Genomic DNA, 20,002 nt, shown 5'->3' on the forward strand with positions numbered 1-20,002 from the left:
AAAAAATCGACATTTTTATTTTTCCAACAAAAATTTTCTTTTAGGATCAATTTTTTTCATTTTCACATGGGTAACAGGATAAAATGGATCCTAAAATTTGTTGGGCAATTTCTCCTGAGTACACCGATACCTCATATTTGGTCATAAACCACTGGGCGCGCGGCAGGGCTCAGAAGGGAAAGTGCCCCATTTGACTTTTTGAATGGAAAATATGCTGGAATATTTAGCATTTGCCATGTCCCGTTTGGAGAGTCTCAGTGTGCCTAAACATTGGACCTCCCCACAAGTGACCCCATTATGAAAACTAGACCCTCCAAGGAACTTACCTAGATGCTTAGTGAGCACTTTGATCCCCCAGGTGCTTCACAAATTGATCGATAAAAAAAGTACTTTTTTTCCTAAAAATTTTCTTTTAGCCTCAGTTTTTTCATTTTCACATGGGCAACAGGATAAAATGGATCATAAAATTTGTTGGGCAATTTCTCCTGAGTACACCGATTCCTTATATATGGTCTTAAACCACTGTTTGGGCGCACAGCAGGTCCCGGAAGGGAAGGAGCGCCATTTGACTTTTTGAATGGAAAATAAGCTCCAATCGTTAGCGGACACCATGTCGCATATGGAGAGCCCCTGTGTGCCTAAACATTGGACCTCCCCACAAGTGACCCCATTTTGGAAACTAGACCCCCAAGGAACTTATCTAGATGTGTGGTGAGCACTTTGAACCCCCAAGTGCTTCACAGAAGTTTATAACGCAGAGCAGTGAAAATAAAAAATAATTTTTTTCCTCAAAAATGATTTTTTAGCCCGCTGTTTTTCATTTTCACAAGGCTAACAGGAGAAATTGGACCACAAAATTTGTTGTGCAATTTGTCCTGAGTTCACCGATACCCCATATGTGGGGGGAACCACTGTTTGGGTTCATGGGAGAGCTAAGGAGGGAAGGAGTGCCATTTTGGAATGCAGACTTTGAAGGAATGTTCTGCGGGCATCATGTACGTTTGCAGAGCCCCTGATGTGCCTGAACAGTAGAAACTCCCCACAAGTGACCCGATTTTGTAAACTAGACCCCCCCAAGGAACTTATCTAGATGTTAAATACGTATACACACTGACGCTTACCTCCTCGAGAAAGGAAATAAAATGAATCTCAGCTGCAGCTGGTGAAAGCAACAGGCTCTGTGCCAGCTCCTGTAAAAATGTTAGGTAAAGTAAATAGTGGATCACCGCTCAAATGCTGAGATACATTGAATATTGTATACTCACACAATGAACGAGTTGGTATGGAGGGTACTCAGAGATAAATGCAAATTTTCATCCGTTTGGAGAGCAAAGCTGATGAAATATGATTCATGCAGAGGTCCATGAAAAAGGAGAGGTCTCCCTGAATAAAGTGCTGAGTGCTAATCATAAGAGAGCAGCTAGAACCAGGGCGTTGGCTGGCAATGAGCTTTTTCAATAAAGAAGCTGTGTGTCTGGTATTAGCAGAAGTAACAAACAGGGGTTGATAAGCGATAGCAGCCCAAAAAATGGAGACACTGGTGGTGTGCATTGTGAAGCCCGATGTTCAGATGAGTGGGCAGCATGGAGGTGCTGAGTGCTGAAAGTACTGGAAGACAGTGTGCTGGAGGTGAACGTCGACTCCTCATGCACCCATCCCTGCTTCCCTGTGACATCACTGAAGCTTCTCCCCATGCCGCAACCCTCAGCGCCACTTCCGGCCGGGGCATGCGAGGAGTTGGCGTTCGCCTCCAGCGCACTGTCTACCAGTAATTTCAGTGCTCAGCACCTCCATGCTGCCCACTCATCTGAACATGAGGCTTCACAACGCACACCACCAGTGTCTCCATTTTTTGGGCTACTATCGCTTATCAACCCCTGTTTGTAACTTCTGCTAATACCAGACACACAGCTTCTTTATTGAAAAAGCTCATTGCCAGCCAACGCCCTGGTTCTAGCTGCTCTGTTACAATTAGCACTCAGCACTTTATTCAGGAAGACCTCTCCTTTTTCATGGACCTCTGCATGAATCATATTTCATCAGCTTTGCTCTCCAATCGGATGAAAATTTGCATTTATCTCTGAGTACACTCCATACCAACTCGTTCATTGTGTGAGTATACAATATTCAATCTATCTTAGCATTTGCGCCATGATCTACTATTTACTTTACTTATCTAGATGTGTGGTGAGCACTTTGAATCCCCAAGTGCTTCACAGAAATGTATAAACGCAGAGCCGTGAAATTAAAATATTATTTTTGTTCCTTAAAAAATGAATTTTAGCCAGCTATTTTTTATTTTCCCAAGGGTAACAGGGTAAATTGGACCCCAAAAGTTGTTCTCCTGTTTACCCTGAGTACGCTGTACTCCATATGGGGGGGGGGACCACTGTTTGGCTACACGTCGGGGCTTGGAAGGGAAGTAGTGACATTTTGAAATGCCAACTTGATGGAATGATCTGCGGGCGTCATGTTACGTTTGCAGAACCCCTGATGTGCCTTAGCAGTGGAAACTCCCCACAATTGACCCCATTTTGGAAACTAGACCACCCAAGGAACTTATCTAGATGTGTAGTGAGCACTTTGAATCCCCAAATGCTTCACAGAAGTTTATAACGCAGAACCGTGATAATAAAAAATCATTTTTTTCCTCAAAAAATGATTTTTTAGCCCGCAATTTTTTATTTTCACAAGGGTAACAGGAGAAATTTGACCCAAAAGTTGTTGTCCAGTTTGTCCTGAGTACGCTGGTACCCAATATGTGGGGGGCAACCACTGTTTGGGCTCATAAATAGTGACATTTTGAAAGGCCAACTTGATGGAATGGTCTGCAGGCATCATGTTACATTTGCAGAGCCCCTGATGTGCCTAAACAGTGGAAACCCTCCACAAGTGATCCCATTTTGGAAACTAGACCACCCAAGGAACTTATCTAGATGTGTAGTGAGCACTTTGAACCCCTAAGTGTGTTAGTCATCAAGTTTCCCCCACTGCACAGGGAGAAACTCAAGCCATGTCCTCTGCGGTCCCCCATTTCTCTGCGGCCGCAGAGATGTCGGTCCAGGCGTCTTGCCCAGGCTAATGCTAGGAGTCTGGTTGCTCCTTGAGGCTCTGCTGTAACACCATGCTTGAGTCAGCAGCAAGCAGACGATCCAGGGACTAAGTCTTGTATTTTGCCTACTGAGGATACCCGTGGGACGACCTCTCACTGGAGGTCGGAGGTTACATGTGCAGGTCCCGCTCCTGCTCTGATTGGTCCACTGGAAAGGTTCCGATATGACGCCGCTATAAAAGAGTCACATGGCCACTTGGCCATGCACTAGTATAGACTCATAATGTTATTGGTGTGTGTGATGATGGATGCATGAATCTGGTGAAGGACTCATTAAATTACTCCCTCCTTTGATACGCATGAGCTAGGGTATTTGAGTCAGCACCAACAGTTGGCTATGCTTCCGCCACTGTGCTCCTAGCACAATCACACTAGCGTCCGGTCGTGTCATCCTGTATAGGTCACTACCATTCCGCGCTAAGTCAGCACCCGCCAATGCAGCGTCAGGCGCAAGTTGTGTGCTGTTTAGTCCAAGCCTGGACTATTATTGGCGCATGCCAGAGAGGCGCCATGCACACTTGCCGCAGTTGCGGCGCCAAATGCTGCTGGTCTGGAGGGACCCTTTCCCTTGTCTCTGGGGCAGGGTCTTTTGACCATATAGCAGTGCTTTCCCAAACGAGTCCTGTGAAGGTAACAGGCTCTGGCTTTACTTCCAGCGACTCTGTGAAGTAGCAGAGTTCGCTCCTATACGCACCAGGTCAGTGGTTACCCTCCCGTGTTCAGGTAGATCTCCGCCATTACTTAGCAGCAGTATACCATCTCTGCACAGTGGACCCCAGGCTGTGAACGCACCTCATTATCATTTTATTATTTGGTGCGATCCACCAGCCTAATATTATACTAGCACCAGGGTCTGGCTAGTAATGGCAGACGAGCAGCAACTCCACAGGTACATCCAGGAGCTGGAGGGCAGGTTGGCGGCTCTCAAGCACTCAACCTCAGCTGTGGATCTTACCACGGTCGCTGTTCAGGCAGCCATTGAGGCTGTCTCCCTGTGCCCACTGCTATTCCTGCCCCGACTTTGTCCCTCCTCCCGCTGCCCGAGAAGTTCTCGGGCGATAGTGCCTTTTGTAGGGGTCTCATGAGCCAGAGCATTATACAGCTGGAGCTGCTGGCTGCATGATTCCCCTCCGAGCGGGCTAAGGTGGGATCTATTATTTCCCTCTTGTCGGGCAGGGCTTTGGAGTGTGCCACACCGCTTTGGAAGCGTGGTGATCATGTGGTACAGAGTGGCTTGCAGTTCTTGGGCACTATGAAGCAGGTCTTCCTGGGACCACGAGTCACCCATGACACCGCGCGCCGGCTGCTGGCATTGTCACAGGGCTCGTCCATGGTCAGACACTTTGCCATCCAGTTCCAGACACTGACCTCTGAGTTAGAGTGGTCCAACTGGGTCCCTGCTTCCACTATGTAAACCCAGTGTGCCATCAATGAGATGTACCATCCCTGCCCACAAGCACTTGTCCATGTGTCTGTGGTTAGGTGGACTTTCCCAGTAACTGCATTATTGAGGGTAAGGCTAATGTTGTGGGACACATGCTTGTGTAATGTGGGGATGGCACGCCAGGAGAAAGAGTGGCAGCTGGGGACCGAGTACTGAGGAATGGCTGCCGCCATCAGGTTGCAGAAAGCTTCCATCTCCACAAGCCTAAAAGGAAACATTTTGAGCGCAAGCAGTCATGAAATGTGGGAATTTAGTAGTGTGGCCTGTGGGGCGTTGGCTGTGTATTTCAGCGAGCGTTCCAAGGACTGGGGTATGGATAACTGAATGTTGAGCTGGGAAAAGGACGTGGACATGCTTGTTGATGGTACTAGTTGAGTGTGTGCAACAACAGTTGCAAGGGGCATCTTCACATGTACCATGGAGAGGGGATTGGCTTGCATGTACAACAGCAGAAGAAGCAGTGATATCACCTGCAGACACTGTTCCTGGACCCTGGGGACTTTCTGGCAATTGTGTCTCAACATTGTCCACCTCTTGTGACACTTTCCCACCGTCGTCTTCATGTGACCGCGGCTGCTCAAATATTTGGGCATGGATACATGCAATCTCCTCTTGCTCGGCTTTAAGTGGACCGGGCGAGAGACCCGAATATATAAATGGAAAAGTGAACAGCTGTTCGGAATCTCCAAGTGTGGGATCAGTTGTCTCTGGGCACTTGGCATGGTGGGAGGAAGGAAGATCAGGGTGAGGAATATGTGGTCCAGACTCACGGCTACTGAGACTTGACTGTGTGGAAGACAGGGTACTGGTGGTGGTGGCAAAGTGACTGGAAGCATTATCTGCTATCCAACCACAACCTTTTGACACTGATCTGGGTTCAATAGTGGTGTGCTGCGGTCCCCCAGTAGTTGGGACAGGAAAGTCGGGCGAGACGATGTGCGTGTTTGTTGTGCCACAATTTCAGCTTGCCCATAGGCTCAGCTTCTGCATGCATCATCACATCCAGTTCTCCGTCCCTTGCCAGGCGACTTTCCCATTTTAAATGGGAGACAATATTTTCCATGTTCACTACAAATGGCTGAATTTGGAGCGAACTTATATGTGATCCGTGTGACGGACAATTCACAGTTTTAAATAGCTGGCCTGTAGGTAGCTATTTTTAACAGCAAACAGGTGTCAATAACTTCACTAACACACTGCAAAAAAATTTAAATGAAGGCCAGAAATGGCAGAATTTTGAGTGCACTTATATGTGATCCGTGTGATGGACAAACCACAGTTTTATATAGATGGATTTTTAGCACTGTTATATGGAAATGGTCTGGCTGTATTCTGCAATGTCAACAAGCAAATGGAGCAGAAAAATAGTGTTCTCTGGATTGCTTTTTAAGCAAATAATCAGGATTAAGATCCAAAAAAAATTATTCCATGCCCTGATACGTGGGGCTATGTCTAGAAATATCTGTAACAGCAGCAGCAGACAGAACTGGAATGGACCCTCTTGCTATATACACTGCAGTCTGCCACATACACTGCCTGCCTGCCTAGCACTGATATCTATGCAGCTCAATTAGTCCTCAGAAGGACTGTTAGTTGAGGGATATGTGTAGAATATATTGTGGTATACCTACACTAACTAAGAAACAAGCAAATCTCTCCCTAGCTCAGCAGCAACTCTCCCTACACTTCCTGATTCTGGAGTAGACTGACGAGCATGGCGGTGCCAGGTCTGATATAGACCTGATGATGCTGTGCGGCCAGTCAATCACTGTAATGCCACAACCAACATGGCTGCGACATTACAGTGTGTGACAGACAATCCTTGCATGTTCATTGGCTGTGTAAAGAGCACCAAACATGCAGGGAGAGGACCCGATCTCCCGCCGAGCAACCCCATAAATACTCGGCGAGCTCCGAGCATCTCGAGCAGTGAGATGCCCGAGCGAGTACCGAGTAATGGCGAGCATGCTCGCTCATCACTACACAGGACTAATGGTAGCCATCAATTTCTTCTCTAGACAATCATTCTTCCAGATATTCCAAGCAGTCTGAAGTAAGCTTCATCACAGAATTGTTTAAGATGGGAAGATGGCCTATTAATTTTCTTCATACAAACATCTGCATAGTATGTAACAATATATTGAAGTCATTTTGAAAAATTGTGTTTATTATATTCATTTCTTAGCTGTTTTCCTCCACTTTAATCATATTTTTCACATCATATTTGCAGACATATATTGATCTTTTTTAAACTTGTGGTTTTGCAAATGTTTATGCATTTCATATAAAGAGGTCCTTCATTAAAGGGTGTATATCTCACCTTGTGGTTTATTCTGTCAGCTTGTAAGAGTTCATGTCTTCCCATGTACTAAGTCATTAAGGAAGGAAAGTTTGATATGTTGGTAAAATTATGTTATAATTTATCTTTTTGCTTTCTTTTATCCATAGAGATGGAGCCAGACACCATTCTGTACCAGTACTTAGTATTTCAATTCGCATTGTGTTAACTTTTAGCAGTTTTTTTTTAGCATTTTTAAAGAGAAGAATGGTAAAGTTGCTTGTACTTAGCTTAGTATTTCTGTTTTCCTAATGACCGAATAAAGTTAACTGCTACTATGGAAATGTGTAATTTATAGTGGTATGACCCTTATCCGCTACCTATCCTATACCTATTTAATATTCTTCTGATGTAAACTTTTATGTTAGGTTATGATGCCCTCTGTCATTTTACTGGTTTCTATGAGTTTGGGAAATCCCTGTACAATAAAAATGTTATCTCTTAAGCTTTTGTATTTTATTAAACAGCAAATAATTTAAGGACTTGTATATTTAATTTAGGTTCAAACATTATAGTCATCACATTATTAGGAAATCATCAAACACAACTTTATTTTTAGGGGTTTCTGGTCTCAGAAGAAAAAAGTAGTGTTTAAACTATTGTCTTCAGATGTTCAAATGTAAACACAGATGTTTTCTCTCGTGTTACATTACTTGCATCATAGTCAGAAACAAAGCTGGATAGAAAATATACATGTGTAGAGGCACTTCTGCTAAAATGCATGTTGGGGTGGTAGCACCGCTGGTCTCAGGTACTGACATAATCATCTATATGTTCTTTATGCCTTCCTATCTATCTTCACATGTGTGACCATTCAAAGCATGAAATATCAGGACCTCCCACCTGATCACAGCAGGAGATTGGCACAGCTAGTGGCCGAGCTCTTGTACTAACAGAAAGGGACAGGTGCTGTCACCACCACTGGTGATTTAACCCCTTAAATGTTGTGATCATGAATGATTGCCTCCAGATCAGCTCCCCCGCGATGTCATCATGGGGGCCCGATCATTGACATGGTGACCCTGAATTGTTATGACCACCCCTGGGTCATAGAATCATAGAATTGTAGAGTTGGAAGGGACCTCCTGGGCCATCTGGTCCAACCCCTGCTCAAAGCATGATTCGCTAAATCATCCCAGACACATGTCTGTCCAGCTTCTGTTTGAAGACTTCTATTGAAGGAGAATTCACCACCTCTCATGGCAGCCTGTTCCACTCATTAATCACTCTAACTTTCAAAAAGTTTTTTCTAATGTCTAATCTGTGTCTCATCCCATTCAGTTTCATCCCATTGCTTCTAGTCTTTCCTTGTGCAAATGAGAATAAAGATGATCCTTCTACAATGTGACAGCCCTTGAGATATTTGTAGACAGCTATTAAGTATCCTCTCAGTCTTCTCTTCTGAAAGCTAAACATTCCCAAATCCTGCAACCTTTCCTCATAAGACAGGTTTTGCAGACCGGACACCATTCTGATCACTCTTTTCTGAACTTGCTCCAGTTTGTTGATGTCTTTTTTAAAATGTGGCGCCAAAAACTGGACACAGTATTCCAGATGAGGTCTGACCAAAGAGGAGTAGAGGGCAATAATGACTTCACGTGATTTAGACTGTATGCTTCTGTTAGTACATCCTAGAATTGCATTTGCCTTTTTTGCTGCTGCATCACACTGTTGATTCATATTCAGTCTGTGATCTATTAGTATACCCAAGACTTTTTCACATGTGCTGTTGCTTAGCCCTATTTCTCCCATTTTGTATATGCTTTTTTCATTTTTATTGCCCAGATGTAGTACTGTGTATTTTTCCCTGTTAAAAACCATTCTGTTAGTTGCTGCCCACTGCTCCAGTTTATTTATATCTTTTTGAATCCTCTCTCTCTCTTCTCTAGTATTAGCTATCCCTCCTAGCTTTGTGTCATCAGCAAATTTAATCAGTTTACCCTCAATTCCTTCATCTAAATCGTTGATAAAGATGTTGAACAATACAGGGCCCAGGACAGAGCCCTGTGGTACCCCACTTGAGACATTCTTCCAACTGGATGCGCAGCCATTTACTACTCTTTGGGTACGATCACTAAGCCAGTTATGAATTCACCTAACATTTGCCTTGTCCATTCCACACATTTTTTCATTAAGGATTGTGTGAGATACTTTGTCAAATGCTTTGCTGAAGTCAAGATATACTATATCTACAGCATTTCCCTGATCCACCCAATCAGTGATTCTGTCATAGAAGGAAATTAAGTTAGTCTGACATCACTTATTACTTACAAACCCATGCTGACTCTGTTTAATCACATCATTCTTATCCAGGTACTTACATACATGTTGTTTAATAGTTTGTTCAAAGATCTTTCCTGGTATAGAAGTCAGACTCACCGGCCTATAGTTGACTGGGTCCACCTTCTTCCCCTTTTTGAAGATACAAACAACATTTGCTCTTCTCCAGTCTTCTGGAACTTCTCCTGTTCTCCAAGAATTTTCAAAGATTATGGAGAGGGGTTCAGAAATTTTTTCTGCTAGCTCCTTCAGTACTCTGGGGTGTAATTCATCTGGACCTGGAGACTTGAATTCATTTAGGTTTGTTAAGTGTTTCCTCACTATCTTTCTGTTTATAGATATCCTGGATTCTTCTATTTCCTTAATAGGACAGTGAAGAACAATTGAAGTTACATTTCCTTTCTGAGAGAAAACAGATGCAAAATAGGAATTTAAAAGTTCCGCCTTCTCAACATCCTGTCTTACCATTTCATCATTTTCATCCTGTAAAAATCTTATAGCATCTTTGACTTTTCTTTTAACATATCTCCAAAATCCTTTATTATTTCTTTTGATGTCTCTTGCAAGCCTCAGTTCATTGTCGGCTTTAGATAATCTGATTTGTGCCCTGCAAGTTCTGCAGACAGCATTATATTCTTCTTTAGATATGCCTCCCTCTTTCCATTTTATAAACATTTCTTTCTTACTACTTAGCATGTGCTTAAGTTCTGTGTTCATCCATCCTGTTCATTCTGTGTTTATCCATCCTGGTTTCTGACTTTTCTTTTACTTTTGACATATTCCCAAAATCCTTTATTATTTATTTTGACATCTCTTGCAAGCCTCAATTCATTGTCAGCTTTAGATAATCTGATTTGTGCCCTGCAAGTTCTGCAGACAGCATTATATTCTTCTTTACATATGCCTCCCTCTTTCCATTTTATAAACATTTCTTTCTTCCTTTTTAGCATGTGCTTAAGTTCTGTGTTCATCCATCCTGGTTTCTTTAAATGCTTCCTATTCTTCCCTCTTTTAAGAATTTTTGACAATTGTGGTTTGAGAATTTCATTTTTCAAGATTTCCCATCCTTCCTGGACATTTTTGTCCTTAAGGATATCCAGCCATTGGATCCCTCCAATTCTTAAAATCTGCCTTTCTGAAATCTAACCTTGACGTCTGAGTCTTCACAGGTCTTCCTCCTCTAGTTATTCAAAATTCTAAAATAGCATGGTCGCTACCTCCTAGGGTCCCATCCACTTTTACCTCCTCAATCATTTCCTCCCTGTTTATAAGGATTAGATCCAAGGTAGCAGTTCCTCTTGTTTTCTCCCTTACCTTTTGGAAGATAAAATTGTCAGCAAGAGAGGATAAGAATTTCCTTGACCTGTTAGTTTTGCCTGAGAGAGATTCCCAACAAATGTCAGGATAGTTGAAATCTCCCATGACAACTATGTCATATTTTTGGAGACCTTGGCCTTTTGATGCATAAAGAGTTCATCCATATCTTTAGCTTGCACAGGCTGCCTGTAGTAAATGCCTACAATGGTGTCCTTTCCATTGTTCTGTCCTTGTATTCTTACCCTAACAGTTTCCACAGAACTCCCAGTCTCTGAAGCTTCAATTTCTGTGCAGATATACACATTTCTAATGTACAATACGACACATCCTCCTCGTTTATCAAGTCTGCTTCTAGCAAATAAGTTGTATCCTTCTAGCCTTGTATTCCAATCATATGTTTTGTCCCACCAAGCTACGGAAAGCTTCTTAAACCATGTTCAAAGCATGGTCTAAGAAGCTTCTATAGATGTATAATGAATTGCAATGCTGGTGAATTGCTATGCATTATATCTGTGATCAATGTGAAAAAAGTGAAAGTTACATAGAGGGAATAAGAAAAAAGTACAAAAAAATTTAAAAGATTGAAAAAAAATTACACAATAATTAAAAAATGAAATATTAAACTAATAAATACACATTTTTATGTTAAAAATAAACAAAATGTACGCGATCTTGGGATTGCTCTGTCTGAAAGGACCCGATCTATAAAAGTGTCGCACTAGTTAACAACTTCAGTGAATGCCATGAAAAAAAAATGAAAAAAGGGACAAACTATGCTTTCTCATCTTACAGTTGGAAAAAGATGGAATAAAACTAGAGATGAGTGAATATTTCAATGTTCAATTTGGATTACGAACACCAATTTTGCAATATTTGCTGAATTATTCTTTGAATATTCGTTGAACAAAGCCGAACGCAATTGGAGTCAATGGGAGGCTAAAACAAAAGCATGCACAATACTTTCAAACAGGCCAAAAAGTTGCCAAAACATATCAGACACAAGGAAGAAGCCACACTTGATATTCACAACGAGCAACTTATTCACCTTCTGCAAAAGCGAGTGCTGTTGTGGGACACCTGTGAGCATCAGCACTCCGACAATGTGGTGATTCGAAGTCTCTGGGAAGAAGTGGCAACATCGCTGCTGCCTGGTTGGGACCGTGCCACGCCACGTGCCAGAACTGATTATGGTAAGTATTGCAATGTGGTCTGAAACGGCAGTGAACCTGTTAATGTATGTGCATTGTTTTCTAATTATTTTTGTTTTTTTCCCCTTCACAGTGAAGCGAATCAAAATCCGTTGGCGCTCGATGAAGGACGGCTTCAATAAGGACATGAGAGAGGAGGTTGGCATTCAAAGTGGTCCTGCTGCAAGGTTCCGGAAATAAAAGTACCTCCGGGACATTGGGTTTCTGAGGCCTGCGCTTGCTCAGCGAATATAAGTATATATAATTTTTTTGTATTTTATTTTTAATAATGTTTAATTTTTTTCCACACACAGAACCTGGAGCAGCACAACACAACCTGGATTTTTTCACTAATGTTTTTCTCTTTTCCACATAGAACCTAGTGCAGCACAACACACCCGGATCATCCTCTGTTGAAGCAGCCCCTCATCTATCATCCTCTGAACAGATGTAGTCCCAATTATCCACCAGCGATGGTGCAACTTTGCAGGCTTCACAGGCTGGGGAAGAGGCAGATGGTCCATCCGGTTTTTCCCTCTCCCAGCCCTCTGCCGCTGCCTTTGCTGCGCCTTCTCATCTGCGGCAGAGGGCCTGGGAGAGGTCAGGCATGCCCGAGCTTATGCAATTAAGCTCGGTCTTCCAGGATGGGATTAGGTTGATTGCTGACAGAGTGAAGAGAGGGTTCAAGGAAGTCAACAAACGCCTTGACCGCCTGGAAGCAGACCTTGAGAGACAGGCGTGACATTTTTTTTCTGCAATTAAGCAGAGCATGTCAGAAAACCTTACGCAACTCCAGCTGAACATCATGCAGGTCTGCCAGGCTGTATACAGCCACGAATTGCAGCAGCAGCAGTCCCAGCAGCAGTCAGAATCCTACAATCAACAGGCCGGAGGATATTACCAGCAGCCAATCTACTTTCCAGCTCCCACAGCATCAAACTATCCACCACCACCACTGCCTCCAGTTCACAGAGCGACCACACTGCCAAGTTCATCAATCCTGCAGCCGGCAGCATCAACCATGCTCCAGAGTCCAGCACCCATGCAGCCAGCAGTATCAACTATGCTGCCCAGTCCACCACCCCTGCCCACTCCAGCACCCCTGCCCAGTCCACCACCCCTGTCCTGTCCAGCACCCCTGTAGCCAGCAGTATCCACAATGCGGCCTAGTCCAGCACCATGCCAGATGACTGCTACAGAGGCCACCATTCCCACTCGGCCAAGAAAAGCGAGGTCCAAAAAAAAATAATTCCACCAGGACAAAAACCAGGAGCCAAAAAACTATTCTCACATTGAACCCACCAACCTCACCTACCAATTTGTCAATACCTTCCCTTGTGTCTTTGTTCCTTCCAGTTTGTTGATTCCCATGATTCCACTTTGTCATCTATCTCCAATGTCTCCACTGCCATCCCTGATCCAATCATTCAATTTGTTGCCTCTTCAGCTGTAGACCCTTCCCCTGTAAGCCTTTCCTCATCAACTACCACCCAATCCTCACAGCTCCACACCCCCAAGGTCCACCCCATCTCACCCTTACGTAAACCCTGATGCAAAAACCAATCACCCCAACCTTAACCCTTCATTTTTGTTAAAGTTTTGAAAATAAAAGTTGTATTTTGTTTTCACTATATCTTGTTTTATTTGTATCTTTTTGCTCTGCCACCGACACAAAGACACTTTATTTTTGAGGGAAGGTAGTTTATTATTTAACTCGGCAAACATTAGGGGTAAATGTTAACATTACATATACATTTTAACATCACAGGTACATTTAAACATAACAGGTATGACATTTTTGACATTACAGGTAAATTTAAACATTATAAGTACATTTTACTTAGAGGCTTAAATCATTTCGTCTTGCCACACGTCCATTATCTGAAACAAAGTAAGCGGCAAAATTATCCCTCATCTGGGCTACTTCCACTGTGATTCTCAGAGGGTGAAATTGGTAATCATTAGAGAAGAGCGACTTTGCCTTTTTTCGGGTCGAGTCCGGTTTCACGAAACCCGACTTTCGCAAAAGTCAGGTCGAACGAAATCGGCCGATTATCGTGAAAAGTCGAAGGCCGACTGAAACACGAAACCCAATGTAAGTCAATGGGGAAGAAAAGTCGGCAGTGAGTGGAGGACAGGAAACACACCTAGAGTGCCCATTTTAATGCCAAAAACATCAATTCTTATTCCTTAAGCTTGTCAACCTTAATTTACTTTATAATAATAGTTAGGCTTTGAAAACTGGGGGTTATTTGGCTAAAGTTGTGGGGGGGGTAGTGCTGGCTACCGATTTTCGTGGGCCCAGGGCCAAAGAGTGTCACTGGGCTCCTTTAACACATGACACAATTCATGATCCTTTGATACGGCAGAGAAATAGCGGTACAGTACAATGAAAAATACTTCAATTCTTACATCACATGACTGATATCCATTTTAAATTCTCCAATAGCTCCAAAAACTTACAGTATATTCCTCCATACAGTATTATGGCCACCGCATAGTGCGCCATACAGAGTAATGAGGTCCATATATTTCTCCATACAGAATCATTGGTCCCATATAATGTTCGATACAGTATATGATGAGCTCCACATAATGTTACAGTATATGATGTTCACCATGGATAAAGCTCCAGTGTCTTATGGGCCCAAATAATTCTCCGTATATAATGGGCCCCATTTCTAATGCTCCAGTGTATAATGGGCCCTGTAAATGCTGCTTCAGTGACTGATGTCCACCTTTGGAATGCTCCAGCGTATGGTGGGCCCCAGATATCATTCTCCAGAGTATCGTGCTCCCCAAAAATTGCTCCCAACCTTTAAACAATTAAAAAAGTCTCCTTGCTAGGGAATCCCTGTACTAGTCTGAACTCCTCGCCATCCCCATCTTCCATCTCTCTGCACTTGGACTGTTTAGGTAAAGGGCGTACAGACGTGATGTCATCGCGCTCTTTGACCAGAATGTCACTGTCAGGAAAAGTGTTTGGTTTCCGGGGGCAGTATGGTTGCAAAGCTGAACCTTAAAGGAATGTCCAGAAGGGCACCACCAGGAGTGGAGCCTGCAGCTTAATTGGACTCAGCACGGGCAAGCTCAACCATCGGCAATGTGGGGGTCCCTTTTTAGGATCTGCAAGGCATAATCTGATATTTGGGCCAATGTTCCAGGTGTCAATGATGCACTGCGAGTGCTGGGTGGAGGAGCACTTTCTGGCAAATCCACATCCCTCCAGTCACGCACAAACCCTGTACCAGACCTTGCCACGCCAACATTTTCTTTTGCCCCACGAGAAGCATCCTCCTCCCCTAAATAATCATCCCCATCATCATCCTCCTCCTCTTCCTCTTCTTCCTCCACCTCGTCCAGGAGAGGTCCCGGAACAGACAATGGCTGACTGTCATCAAGGCTTCCCTCCTCCTCTTCCTCATCCTCCTCTGCTGCAGACATCTGTTCCTTAATGTGCATCAAAGTTCGCATGAGCAGACGCATAAGTGGGATGCTCATGCTTATGATGGCGTCGTCTGCGCTTACCAGTCGTGTGCATTACTCAAAACACTGATGGACTTTACAGAGGTCTTTCAGCTTCAACCACTGCACAGCCGACAACTCCATGACTGCCCTCAAAGTAGCTGGCCGTGTATCCTCCTACAAATGCATTACAACCTGCCTCTGTTCACACGGCCTCTCAACCATGTGCAGGGTGGCGTTCCACCTTGTTGCAACGTCGATAATTAGGCAGTGCTTGGGAAGTTGGAGCAATCACTGCAGCTTCTGCATACAACTGGAGTGTACGGGCGACCGGCGGATGTGCGAGCACAGTCTTCGGACCTTCTGGAGCAGGCCTGTTAACTCCGGATAATTATTGAGGAAGCACAGTGTGAGGCTGGGAGGACTCTAAGGGTGAAACCACAGGACCGCAACGATGAACCTACCCCCAGGCAAGCGGGCCAGGTGGACCACCCCCTATACAGGGAGCGTTTGGGGCAGGCCCGGAGGAGACTATCGCCACGGAGGCTGATACCTTGGGGACAACTGGAGGAGTAGATAGGCAGACACCGGGATAGAATGCAGACAGGACCGTCTGGAGAACACAGGAAGGACAGCTGCAGGACTAATTGGAGAGGAGGACCGGGACACAGGAGCTGACAGGATCAGATAGGAGAGGCACACACGGGAAAAGGCAGGAATGGACTGGACCGGCGGGCTCTGAAAGACAATACAAAGGCGGTGAGAGTTCAGCTGGAGAAGCAAGGCGGTATGCTAAAGCAAGACAGGGTGCTAGGCAGGATTAGGTGGATCCGAGAGTCTGTCATGGAATACAGTAGACGATCAGGCAGCGATCAGGAGGAGAGGCTGCCTTTTATAGGTACAGAAGTTCTGGGTCAGATCAGCAGGGTCATGGGGGCGGAGAGAAGGACCGGCTTAGCCTGTGCTGAGACCTGGGGTGTGAGTTGCGCATGCGCCCCGGGCAGAGCAGTCAGGCTGACCGCAGGGCAGGAGGCTGGAGTGCTGGCGGGCACGCGCCTGGTGCAGGAGCACGCTGGAATGGCGGGCACGCCCGGAGGTCACGGGCAACACGGAGCCAGAGAAGGAGGAAGCGACAGGAGCCGAGAGCGCGGTGGAGGCGGCAAGCATGGGACCAGCGGGAGCGGTAAGTGTGACAGTACCCCCCCTCTTACGCCCACTCCTCTTAAGGCCGGAAAAGAACTTAGCTAAAATTTGAGGGGCTTGAATGTTCTCCCGGGGTTCCCAAGATCTTTCCTCTGGAACAAAACCCTTCCAGTCAATTAAGAAAAGGGTTTTACCTCTAGACCTTTTCATGGCAAGAATTTCCTTAACCTTAAAGACATCCTGTGCGGAAACGGGCGTAGGGGCATGGCCAGCAGAAGCGTGGAACTGGTTGAGTACGACTGGTTTCAAGAGGGACACATGGAACGAGTTAGGAATCCGTAGTGAAGCGGGGAGTTTTAACTTGTAGGCAACATCATTGATACAAGCTAAAATCTCAAAAGGACCGATGTACCGGGGACCAAGTTTATAAGAGGGAATTTTGAGATGGACAAATTTTGAGGATAGCCAAACTTTATCCCCAGGATGGTACAACAGAGAATCTAGGCGTCTTTTATCGGCATGTCTCTTGAATCTGTCACGTGCTCGTTCAAGTGCGGTTTTGGTCTCCTGCCAGACCCTGGAGAACTCCTCGGTCAGAAGATCGGCCACCGGCACACCCGAGGCCGGGAGTACCGGCAGAGGTACACCAGGATGTTGCCTGTAGACAATAAAGAAGGGTGACTTGGCGGAGGATTCGCTGGTATGATTGTTGTAAGCGAATTCAGCCCAAGGGAGCAAGCTGGACCAATTGTTCTGGTGGGCGTTGGAAAAATGTCGGCGATACGTCACGAGAGTTTGGTTCGTACGCTCCGCTTGACCATTAGATTGAGGACGGTAAGTGGAGGAAAAGTCCAGCGTTACTTCCATCAGCTTGCATAGGGCCCTACAGAATCGCGAGGTAAACTGAACTCCTCTGTCCAAGACAATGTGCTTGGGGAAGCCATGGATCCGGAAGATATGAAAATTCTCGCCAGCTCGGGAGCGGAAGGTAATCCGGGTAGAGGGGTGAAGTGGGCCATCTTGGAGAAGCGGTCCACGGCCACAAAAATGACTGTGTGGCCCGAGGACTGAGGCAGATCCATAATAAAGTCCAATATGTTGCCATGGGGCCGAGGGAACCGGAAGTGGATGCAAGAGACCGGAGGTTCGCTGCCGAGGAACCTTGTTATTGGCACAAGATGGGCAAGAGGCAATGAAACTTCGGACATCTTGAGGCAGGGAGGGCCACCAATAAAAATGAGAGACGAGGAGAGCGTTTTCTTGAGACCGACATGGCCTGCTAACTTGGTGGAATGACCCCAATGTAGAACTCGCCTCCTGTCGTTGTCTTGGACAAAAGTCTTACCGGAAGGTAAGGAAGTCAGGTTAATAGGAGCGACTACGATAAGCTTGCTAGGCTCCTCTATGTGTGAAGGCTCCTCCTCGTTATCGGAGACCAGAAAGGATCGGGATAAGGCGTCCGCTTTGAGGTTCTTATCACCAGGGCGGAAATGGAGCTCAAAATCGAATCGGGTAAAGAATAGCGCCCATCTGGCCTGCCGGGGGTTAAGCCTTTGTGCAGACTGAATATATGCTAGATTCTTGTGGTCGGTGAAGATCTGGAGTGGGTGTACAGCTCCTTCCAGAAGATATCATCACTCCTCCAAGGCTAGCTTAATGGCGAGCAGCTCTCTGTCTCCGATGGTATAGTTTCTCTCTGAAGAGGAGAAAGTCTTGGAGTAAAAACCTCAGGTGACCAACCATCCGGAAGGACATCTCTGAGAGAGAACCGCACTGGCTCCAGTGGCAGAGGCATCTACCTCAAGGGTGAATGGCTTGTTAGTAGTGTTGAGCATTCCGATACCGCAAGTATCGGGTATCGGCCGATACTTGCTGTATCGGAATTCCGATACCGACATCCAATATTTTTTCAATATCGGGCATCGGCATCGGAATCGGAAGTTCAAAGTTGATTGACAGCCGAAATGACGTCATCATGATGCGCGGTGTGTGCGCATCATGATGCGCCGTCATTTCGGGCCTTCCGGGGGTCTCTGCCGGCCTGCCGGGGGTCTCTGCCGGCCTGCCGGGGGGCTGTGTGGACTGCCCGGGGTCTGTACCGGCCTGCCGGGGGGCTGTGCCGGCCTGCCGGTGGTCTGTGCACCCTGTGGGGGTCTGTACCGGCCTGCCGGGGGGCTGTGCTGATGTCCGGGGGTCTGTGCAAGCATCGTCCGATGGGACTACAAGTCCCATCTGGCGATGCCTGCTACCATGACAGTGATTGACACATTAGCCAATGATGGGACAGTAGTAGTCCCATCATCCGGCTAATGTGTTAAATGTTTTAAAAAAAAAAAAAATACTACATACATACTACATACATACTACATACATACTACATGCTACATACATACCACATATATACTACATGCATGCTACATACATACTACATGCTACATACATACTACATGCATGCTACATACATACTACATACATACTACATGCATGCTACATACATACTACATGCTACATACATGCTACATACATACTACATACATACTACATGCATGCTACATACATACTACATGCTACATACATACTACATGCTACATACATACTACATACATACTACATGCATGCTACATACATACTACATACTACATACATACCACATATATACTACATGCATGCTACATACTACATGCTACATACATACCACATATATACTACATACATACTACATGCATGCTACATACATACTACATGCTACATATATACTACATACATACTACATATATACTACATGCATGCTACATACATACTACATGCTACATACATACTACATACATACTACATGCATGCTACATACATACTACATACATACTACATGCATGCTACATACATACTACATATATACTACATATATACTACATGCATGCTACATACATACTACATGCTACATACATACTACATACATACTACATGCATGCTACATACATACTACATGCTATATATATATATACTACATACATACTACATATATACTACATGCATGCTACATACATACTACATGCTACATGCATGCTACATACATACTACATGCATGCTACATACATACTACATGCTACATGCGTGCTACATACATACTACATGCATGCTACATACATACTACATACATACTACATGCATGCTACATACAATACATTCATACAATACATACATAGATATACAGTACATATAACATAGAGTAACATACTTACCAATACTTGTCACATTGTTCCCCGAAGCCATTGTCGTCTACGGAATAAATATTAACATAACAAACCACTAAAATACTCACCCATGATCCGAAGCAGTCCACGAGTGTGTCCCACGACGATCTTGGGTAGAGAACTGCAGCATCAGCTGATGCTGCCGCTCTCTACGGGCTGCAGGAATCCAATGACGGAAGGTAGGTATCCTTCCGCACTGTATTCCTCCGCCACTTAAAAAAAAAAATCCCTAGTCTCACTTTATGGTAAAAGCTGTGTGGGAAATTCACGTCGTGGGACACACTCGTGGACTGCTTCGGATCATGGGTGAGTATTTTTGTGGTTTGTTTTGTTAATATTTATTCCGTAAAAGACAATGGCTTCGGGGAACAATGTGACAAGTATTGGTAAGTATGTTACTCTATGTTATATGTACTGTATGTCTATGTATGTATTGTATGAATGTATTGTATGTAGTATGTATGT

Source organism: Dendrobates tinctorius, unplaced genomic scaffold (genome assembly GCF_039654945.1).
Source record: "Dendrobates tinctorius isolate UK_male_01 unplaced genomic scaffold, ASM3965494v1 ptg000097l, whole genome shotgun sequence".
Lineage (NCBI taxonomy): Eukaryota > Metazoa > Chordata > Amphibia > Anura > Dendrobatidae > Dendrobates > Dendrobates tinctorius.